This window comes from Nilaparvata lugens, chromosome X, assembly GCF_014356525.2.
Source record: "Nilaparvata lugens isolate BPH chromosome X, ASM1435652v1, whole genome shotgun sequence".
Classification (NCBI taxonomy): domain Eukaryota; kingdom Metazoa; phylum Arthropoda; class Insecta; order Hemiptera; family Delphacidae; genus Nilaparvata; species Nilaparvata lugens.
Genome location: NC_052518.1, coordinates 105,725,984 through 105,736,012, shown reverse-complemented (window position 1 = coordinate 105,736,012; position 10,029 = coordinate 105,725,984). Strand labels below are relative to the sequence as shown.

General features: G+C 35.1%; 1 long non-coding RNA gene across 1 annotated transcript; it reads right to left on the bottom strand.

The window, feature by feature from the left end:
* Positions 1-620: 620 nt before the first annotated feature.
* On the bottom strand, positions 621-9,582 carry LOC120355029. Its single transcript, XR_005573375.1, has 2 exons — positions 7,220-9,582; positions 621-896 (listed from the first exon to the last, which is right to left on the bottom strand). It is a non-coding gene; the product is annotated as an uncharacterized LOC120355029 (long non-coding RNA).
* Between the last annotated feature and the right edge of the window lie 447 nt (positions 9,583-10,029).

The following is a 10,029-nucleotide window of genomic DNA, read 5'->3' as shown; positions in this document are numbered from 1 at the left end:
CAGCACAGTGCCACATTCAGCACACAGCCGCCTCTTCATTCAAACACTACTACATTATTCAATTTGACAATAAATTAAGGTTTTTATTAATAATAAAATTACACAGAAAAACATTTGATGGATTTCAGGCAATTTTACCCATAATTACCCACTTTTCATATTCAATGGTAACTGTAGGAAAAATTAAATGTGAAATACGTGCGCAAAGTTCCTCTGCTGCACTCAACAAACCATTCCTCCCTCGCCGAAACGCCAAACGTTTCTTTCGGTGCAGCAAACTGTTACTTTGCGCACTAGTTGCACAAATAACTAATTTGATGTTGAGCATGCATTGTAAAATGTCTTATTGCAACAAAAAAATTTCTGTCTCATCATAGAAATATGAGAGATACAAAAAGAGAGATTCAGAGTATAATTAACTTTTTAACTTTCTTTTAGAAAACTCAGAATACATTTTGAAAATTCAAATTTCCAATATATTTTTTAAGCTTTCAAATGTATTTTCATTTCTGTCAAGGTATTGTTTACAAAAATCAGAATATATTACTTTTGTAAATTATAAATACACACAGGAGGTGCTAGAATGGAATAGGATAATAATAATCAATAGCAATTTCGAATAAATTCAAATTAATTTTATTTATCAAAGATATAATATTATTTGCTACAACTGTATTTGCTTACATCGTAATACCTGTCTTACAGACAGTAGTTTCATAAACTTGAATACTTGGCTAAGATGAAATACTAGCTTAGAATGCATTTCACTTCTCTCAAACGCGATTCTTATTGTCCTGTTAGTGTCATCCCACACTCATCCACCATTACCCTCCATATCATGGTAACAAAACACCATATATCAATTTTATCCACTGTCCTCAGTAGGCTAGCCTGATCTGAAAAAAAATTGATATCATAGTACCAGAAATTTAATATAATTTTCATTTATCTTGGCAGCCACCAACATTTGTGACATTAATTGCATCAAAATTGTATTCCAAGACCAGTATATCACGACTTATACAAGATGCTAACATTTATTATCATGAATGCAAAGTGGATGCCGGTTCAGTGGTGAATGCCAAGAATGGCTTCTCCAAAACTTGAAAGTAGACTATAAAACTTGAATACTAGGGACATCATGACAAATGCTCTATGTTTAATCTACAAACATCATATAATCCACTGATGATGATGTCTGTTTCTATGCTATACTTGTTAAATTGAATAACATTTTGTCCAAATGCTCTTTGTGGGTGGAGTTAACTTCATTGTATATAAGAGTACTAAATCTTATTATATTGAAGTTGCCAATCTTTATTATATTAAAGCCACATAGACAAGAAATTCACAGCCAATACGGCTGATTGTCACGGACAAACAACCTCGAAATCAATTAGGGAACGTACTGGAGGCTATGGGAAAACCTCAAAATCACGAAAATTTCACCTCCTGGCCTCCTAGAGACCCCCAAATTTTTTCGACATTTGAAATCAGCATCGCACAGAAAATTCGATAAAAGCTTTTTTGTTCAGCCCCCGGAGATAAGCCTATAGCCATAGTTCAATTTCAACCGAATTCAAATGGGGACCCGGGAAATTGAGTTTTCATCGAAAATTTGAAGTTTTCCCAAATACGAAAAATTCCCAGCCAAAACTATAAGATCGCTGTGAAAACTGAATACCAAATCTGTTGCATACTACACTGGAGGCTACGGGAAAACCTCCAGACCTTCCACTTGTGTTTCTCGCATCAAAGACCATAAGATCACGAAGTTCAAGCAATTCTCATTTTCCACAAGAAATTGATTGTAAGCATGGACTAACCATCGTGAACCATACTGTGACAAGGAGTATCTCAGATTTGGCTGGAATTTGGTCATATCTCCTGAACGGGTGAGGAATTTTGCAATTATGATTCCAGATTCGTGTTTCTCACATTAAAGACCATAAGATCACGAAGTTCAAGCATTTTTCATTTCTCACAAGAAATTGATTGTAAGCATGAACTAACCATCGTGAACCACACTGTGACAAGGAGTATTTCAGATTTGGCTAGAATTTGGTCATATCTCCTGAACGGTGAGGAATTTTGCCAATATGATTCCAGATTCGTGTTTCTCGCATCAAAGACCATAAGATCACGAAGTTTGAGCGATCTACATTTCTCTCAAAAAAATTGATTGGAAGCATCGTGAACCACACTGAGTTAAAAAGTATCTCAGATTTGGCTGAAATTTGGTCATATCTCCTGAACAGTAAGGAATTTTGCAAATATGATTCCAGATTCGTGTTCTCGCCGCATCAAAGATCATAAGATCACGAAGTTTTAACAATTTTTATTTTTCACAAAAAATTGATTGACATTCTGAACCAAATCAGAGACAAGAAGTATCTCAGATTTGGCAGAAATTTGGTCATATCTCCTGAACGGTGAGGAATTTTGCAAATATGATCCAGATTCGTGTTTCTCGCATCAAAGGTCATAAGATCAAGAAGTTTGAGTGATTTTTATTTCTCACAAAAAATTGATTGGAAGCATGGACTAAACTTCCTGAACCACACTGAGTTAAGGAGTATCTCAGTGTTGGCTGAAATTTGGTCATATCTCCTGAACGGTAAGGCATTTTGCAAATATGATTCCAGATTCGTGTTTCTCGCATCAAAGGTCATAAGATCAAGAAGTTTGAGCGATTTTTATTTGTCACAAAAAATTGATAAGATGCATGGACTAATAACCATCGTGAACCACACTGAGACTAGGTGTATATCAGATTTAGCTGAAAATTGGTCATATCTCCTGACTGGTGAGGAGTTTTGCAAATAAAATTCCAGATACGTGTTTCTCGCATCAAAGACCATAAGATCACTAAGTTTGAGCGATTTTCACAAAAAATTGATTGTAAGCCTGGACTGTCATCGTGTACCACATTGAGACAAGAAGTATCTGAGATTTGGCTGTAATGCAGTCATATTTCCTGAACGGTAAGGTATTCTGCAAATATGATTTCAGATTCGTGTTTCTCGCATCAAAGACCATAAGATCACGAAGTTCAAGCAATTTTCATTTTTCACAAGAAATTGATTGGAAGCATGGACTTCGTGAACCACTCTGTGACAAGGAGTATCCCAGATTCGGCTGGAATTTGATCATATCTCCTGAACGGTGAGGAATTTTGCAAATATGATCCAGATTCGTGTTTCTCGCATCAAAGACCATAAGATCACGAAGTTTGAGCGTTTTTTATCTCTTACAAAAAATTGATTGGAAGTATCGTGAACCACACTGAGACAAGGAGTAGGCCTATCTCAGATTTGGCTGAAATTTGGTCATATCTCCTGAACAGTAAGGAATTTAGCAAATATGATTCCAGATTCGTGTTCTCGCCGCATCAAAGATCATAAGATCACGAAGTTTTAACAATTTTAATTTTTCACAAAAAATTGATTGACATCGTGAACCAAATCTGAGACAAGAAGTATCTCAGATTTGGCAGAAATTTGGTCATATCTCCTGAGTTTAAATATGTTTTTTTGAGAGTTCCCGCTCATTGTACCAGTTCCATTATAAATATAAGAGGTATATAGTCTAGTGAGTACTGAGTTTCCATGTGAAGTTAAATTATATTATTTTAATACTAATAACAATCTTTCTAACCTACAAAAGTAACTACTGAAAAGAATATTTCGTCTGGTAAATTGCTTTAAACCAATGAACTTTGACCTCATAGTCTGCAACTTGACGGATTGTTTCATTCCTCGTATCTTCTTAGTCAACTGTTGAAGTACCTAGATCTGCCTTATCAGCAGCTATAACTATCATAACTGAGCGTGACACTTCCTACTCTGTTAATATCTAGTAGTTATATTCAACAATCATAACTACAATGCAATATCTTATCTTTTCAACTTGTCATAGGCTGTTTTCACTTTCATCGACTGACCCAATGAAGAATATGATAAGGAATAGGCTACCTGTCATTGAATTTCTATCTCACGTAGTGATCTCCCTGTTCACAACCAGCCGGCTTTTTTTGCACCTGTTGATTCTCTTCTTCTGTTCTGATAGTGGTGATTCACTGATTGTTTTTTTATTATACCCGAATGTTGTGAGTTTGGTCTATGATTTAACATTGCATCGTCTTGAATCTGGTTTCTGCTTCTTCCATTTTCCTTAATCCTTTCAAATCCTTTCAGGAGCTTCCCGTTTTATCCTGCTTTGGTGGCTCTCAAAGCTTTCAATTTCCTTTCTCTTCCAATCCCATTTGACATATTCGATGAGATGTTGACACGAACTGACGCAGCTCCGTGAGGTCACAGATGGAGCGCAATTTGGTAGACCTTAAGGAGGGGGAAGGCTTGATTAACAGTGGTGTAATAGATATTTCGCTTAATATGCATGCTGTGTTGGACTCCATTTCCAACAAATTTTCGAAAGAGGTTGTGATAGATATAATTCCACAAGTTATTTCACTGTTGAATAAATACGATGCTGCAATAAAAGTGAACGATGATTTAAAGGTTCATGTGACGAACGCCGCAGCCGAAAATAATTCTCTAAGAAATTCACTTGCACAAGAAAAGAAAATCAGAGCTAATGTTTTAAATGATTCTTTGTGCAACGAAGAGCGAGCTGATGTTGAGATAGATCAGTTGAAATTGAAACTGAAAGCCTTGAAGACTACTGCTGACGAATTGAAGGTTGAGCTCAGTTCAAGAGATGAAATTATTAATCTTTCGAGTGATGCACAGTATACTGCAGATAAAATTTCTAATTTAGAAACAGAATTAACTTTTTTGAAAAATACCAGAGCACTTCCAATGAAGTTCACCACTCCTAAATCAGCCTGTCGATTTCAACGATTTTCCAATGACAGCTCAATAGAGACTTGAAATCGTTTCTCAGTGTTGGATGCGGAGGAGATCGGGTCACCCATATCACAATTGGCTAGAGGACAAACGGCTACATTTGATGTAAGAGCCCAGGTGCATGTAAGTGCAACCGATGCATCTGCAGTCAGGAAGAAACCAAGGAGGCCTATCAAACAATCATCATCATTATCATCTTCGAATTCAGTGAAGAGGCGTATTGTGATACTGGCTGCAAGTCAAGGTAGAGATATGCACAATTACCTAGGTCACTTGTCCGACTACTACGATATTTTTGTGTATACTTTGCCGGGAGCTTAATTAAAACAAGTTATTGCAAATGGGATACAATTTATAAAGGATTTGACAAAATTCGATTACGTGATTGTAATGGCGGGGTCCAATGACTTTGGCAACCATGAGCCATGTGATCTCAATATCCAACAAGGAATGGATAAGCTATTGGCATCGGGAATAAATACCAACTTCATTGTTTGTGCAATACCTTTTAGGTACGGTATGATATGCCTCACCACAATGATGAAATACATTTTGCCAACTTTCTTAGAAAAAACAATTTCATTTCGAGTAACCAGTATGGTTTTCAAGAAGGTAAATCCACCAAAGATGCTGTCTTACACTTGACAAATTTAATAAATAAAAGTTTTGATAGTAATAGAAAAACACTTGCTATATTTTTGGACTTGGCAAAGGCCTTTGATTCTATACCACATTCTATCCTTTTTCATAAGCTAGAGTGTTGTGGAATAAGAGGAACAACAAAAGATATATTTGCAAGCTATTTGACAGATCGAATCCAAATTTTAACAATAAATGATAAAACTGACATTCAAAATATAAAAGAGTTTGGACTTCTATCGCCGCTACTTTTTTTGATTTATGTCAATGACTTATTGAAAATTGATATTCCTAATGGTGTCACACTATCATTTGCCGATGACACTGCTCTAATCTTCTCAGGCTTAACATGGAATGAAACATTTAACTCTGCTAATCGTGGTCTTGAAATAGTTAAATCGTGGTTGAACAGCCATATTTTAACTCTAAATGCGAGTAAAACTAAATACATATCTTTTTCCCCTAACATAAGTGGTCAGCCTCCTGATGAGCTTGAGCTGATAATACACTGTCATAACAACATCACTGTTAACTGCACTTGTCCAATAATAGAAAGAGTTAAATCAATCAAATATTTAGGTGTTTCTGTGGATCAGCATATTAAATGGGACGTTCACATTCAGAATCTATGCTTCAAACTGAAATATTTAATAACAATTTTTTACAGAATTAACCAATTAAAAGACTTGAATATTTTGAGAACGATTTACTACGCTTATGCTCATTCACTTTTCCATTATAATATAGAAGTATGGGGAGCAGCGTATGACACTCATTTTAAAAAACTTTTTATAATACAAAAGCATTATTATTAGAGCTGCGCTTGGAAGACCCAGACTCTATCCCAGCAGATTAATATTTGAAGAGATAGATCTACCAACGTTACGTCAAACTTATGTGACAAATTTAATTATTTCTATTAATAAAAATACACATCAATTTACCCGTCGCACAATCCCTTATAATATACGGCCAACTGTAGTAAAGGCTTTCAATATTAACTTTACTTCATTAACATCTAGTAAACACCAATTTGAATATCAGAGTAATAAACTAATAAATAAAATTCCGGAAGACTTTATTAAGGATAAAATAACAAAAACCAAATTGAGATTAATAAGATCTTGGGTAAAACAGAACTATTATTTTAAAATTGAGAATTGAGTTGGCTAAATCAACAATTTTTGGCAATATTAATTGTATAAAAATTATTAGAACTTGACAATTTTTATATTATTTTTCTGTGTATCTATATTTTGTTTATCAAGTACTTGACTATTGATAAAATTCAACATCCATAGATTATTTACCATATATCAACAGAATTGTATCATTTGTACTGCTGTTATTAGTTAAAAAATGTATTTCTTATTTTTAGAACTCGTGGCTGGAGCTCAAGGCTTCTTCTTCCAGTCACGCCAAAAACTATTGTAATTTAATGAATATTTTGTTTGTAAAAATATTTTTTGTATTTGGAAATAAATTCATATTCATATTCAAATCAATCTTCGCTAGAATATGGTCTTATTGTGGAGTATGAAGAGTGATATATGGAGAAGTGAATAATAACCTGCAAAGACACCTGCATTTCACAAGGCATGGCCTGCATTACTCAAAGGGTGGAAAACGTTTTGTAGGGAAGTGTTTGTGCGATTTAGTGACAATTGATAGTGGCATTGGCATTGTCACTAAATCAACACGCTACGACTCACAAAAGAAGCAAACTGCCAGAAAACCAGTTCATTCCATTCCGATGGAAACCAACGTCCATGTGAATGCAATAATCATCATTGATGATGACTCATTCACGTCAACATCAACTCCACTGATTGGCCAGCCTCGGACGATTCTGCACGGAGGATCAACTCCACATGTTCGCCATCATAGTAGGATTGGAGTGCTGTCATGGAAAAGTCAGATGCAAGTGATATATTCGAATCCTTCCTCAATACAGTTTTATATTATTTCAATCTAACTATCCCTAGAAAGACCTGTAAAAAAAAGTTTCCCAAGTTAATAATAGAAAGAATTTCAAATGTAAGGCTGACTGGTAGCCTACACACCTGAACTTAGTAAGATTAAAATTCTACTCACTCTCTTACATGAAAACTTCAAAAAACAAAAAACAGAACATTCGAAAACACTTTATCTTAGATGCAGAGCACTGTACAGAAATTCATTGGATGAAGCCAAGAGGGATTCTGTTGCATCAATCATCGAATCTTCTAATAACAAATGTAAGAAAGCATGGCAAATTATCAAAACTTTATCCTTCAACAAGAATGTTGTAAACTTATCTACTCCTGAACCAAACAAACTTAATAATTATTTCATTCACTCAGTAGATGATGTGCACGAGAAGATAGTAGACAAGCCATCAATTACAGCCAGTGCATTGCTCAATGATAATGTCAATAAAGTGCAAAATAGCTTATTCTTTTTTCACGAGGTGAGTCAAGAGATGATTTTTAAAGTGGTTCATAATCTTAAAGTTTCGAAGAGTGAAGATTTCTATGGTCTATCGAGCTGTCTTCTCAAAACTATTGCTCACTCTGTAGTGCCAGTACTGACCATTTGTATAAACAGGTGTTTTCCCCGATGTATTAAAAGTCTCCAAAGTTGTTCCCGTTCATAAGAAGGGCTCAAAAGAGGAACCTTCCAGTCATAGACCCATCCAAATAGTACCTGTCTTCTCCAAGGTTCTAGAGATTGTCATGTATATACAGGTGTATGAATACTTAGTAAATCTTGAGAACTGTCTGAGCATCAATTTGGTTTTGTGAAGGGAAGATCCACTACTGACGCCTTTGATGCACTAATAAAATTAATTGAGTCTTTTGAAAACAGGTGGTTTGCTCAGGCTGCCTTCTGTGACCTGAGCAAGGCATTTGACTGCGTGAATCATGATATTTAGCTTGAAAAATTAGTTTATTATGGAGTCAGTGGAAGGAGCCTTAGTCTTTTTAGATCGTACCTTGGCGATCGCCAGCAAGTTGTTTGTGTAGGAAATAAGAGATCCGATCTTGCTAAAGTAAAGTACGGTGTCCCCCAAGGATCAATATTGGGACCACTCCTCTTTGTATTGATGATAAATGATCTTCCTCTCACAATCAACAGCAAGACTGTGTTGTATGCTGATGACACCACTTTTCTTAATTCTCATTCAGATGCACACACTTTACATAATATGACAGCTGATACCTTGGCGGAAGCTTCCAAGTGGTTCACAGCGAATGGCTTCAAACTAAACGAGGATAAAACTCAGCTTATGACATTTGGTCTCAGGGACTATACACACAACAATAACAATAGTTTAAAGTTTTTGGGCTTAATGTTTGATCACAGGTTGACCTGGGAACCCCACATAAATTCCGTTTCTGTTAGGTTATCTAGGGTTATCTCTATCTGTTAAGGCAGTTGAAGAATCTTGTACCGGAAAAATACCTCAGAAACTCATATTTTGCTTTTTTCCAAAGCATAATTTCATACGGAATTTTAGTATATGGAAACAGCTGCCACATCAATAAGGTCTTGCTTTTGCAGAAAAAGGCTATTAGAATATTGACAGGTGCAGGGTATCTAGATCACTGTCGACCTCTTTTCAAAAAAAATAAATATTTCATAAATCTCTATATATTTCAAGTAATCATATACACTAGAAAGAATCTCCATAGCTTGAATAAAAGATCCAATATTCATGCTTATAACACCAGGAAAAAAGACCTCATTGATATACCATTCAGTCATAAGCATGATATTCTTGTCATAAGCATGAAACACTGTGACAGCATAGGCTTGAGAATGTACAATAAGTTGCCATTGGATATCAAATGTTGTAAAAATATTGTTATTTTTTAAAAATTACTTTTTGAGTGGCTGGTTTTAAGGCCTTTCTATTGTTTGACAGGGTTTTTCGATTCTAGTCGATGTAATTTATTCTACTTTGTGCCTTTTAACTATTGCTTTGACTCTATTATTTTGTAATATTGTATTACTATGACTTTGTGAATTACCTATATTGGTCTACGACAATAAAAACTATTTATTTATTTATCAACGGTAAGGAATTTTGTATATATGATTCCAGATTCGTGTTTCTCGCATCGAAGACCATAAGATCACGAAGTTCAAGAGATTTTCATTTTTCACAAAAAATTGATTGGAAGCATGGACTAACCATCGTGAACCACACTGAGACAAGAATTATCTCAGATTTGGCTAGAATTTGGTCATATCACTTGAACGGTAATGAATTTTGCAAATATGATTCCAGATTCGTGTTTCTCGCATCAAAGACCATAAGATCACGAAGTTTGAGCGATTTCCATTTTTCACAAAAAAATTGATTGGAAGCATGGACTAACGTGAACCACACTGAGACAAGAAGTATCTCAGATTTGGCTGAAATTTGGTCATATCTCCTAAACGGTGAAGAATTTTGCCAATATGATTCCAGATTCTTGTGTCCCGCATTGATTACCATGATATCACGAAGTTTGAGCGATTTTCATTTCTCACAAAA